Source organism: Geospiza fortis, unplaced genomic scaffold (assembly GCF_000277835.1).
Source record: "Geospiza fortis unplaced genomic scaffold, GeoFor_1.0 scaffold659, whole genome shotgun sequence".
NCBI lineage: Eukaryota > Metazoa > Chordata > Aves > Passeriformes > Thraupidae > Geospiza > Geospiza fortis.
Genome location: NW_005054530.1, coordinates 11907 through 12547, shown reverse-complemented (window position 1 = coordinate 12547; position 641 = coordinate 11907).

Sequence of the window (641 nt, the reverse complement as noted above, 5' to 3'; positions counted from 1 at the left end):
CCCCCGGCTTCATGCCCCGCCGCGCAGAACGGGAATTGCGGCTTTTTCAGTGACAAACCTTCAACTTCCAGCAGCTCTTCCCATGGAAAAGCTTCTAAAAGATAAATCCGAACACTGCGCTGTGCTGGGCACTTCCCTTACAGCTACACATCCCAAAATACTCCCGGGATCGCTTAACCAAATCGTTTCCAGCTAAAAACCCGACAAGGAAAATGTGCCAGCATGGAGAGCTGTCATTGACCTTCCCCTTACAAGTGATAACTTGAAAAGTTTCCAGCTACATCTTGCAGAGATAAACGAGGACAACACATTTGCTCATAACCCTTATATATATATTTGCAAAGCTGTGTTCGCCCCACAATCAAATGACAATTTTCCTTCCTTCACAACCTGTAAACTGCACACATCCCCACCAGCACTTGGATTCTCAGAGTCTGGCACTCTCCTCGCACACAAAAACGTGCCAGGACACACACAGATGCTCCATCTCCCTTTCTCCTTGCAGCCTTCCATGAGCACATCACAGCCCGGGGCTTTGCACCTTCCTTCTCAGCTCTGTGCACCTGACTTTTTTTCAGTCTCTGATCCCAGTTTCCAACCCTAAAATGTCCAGCAGGTGATCCCAATAAAAATTTTTAAAA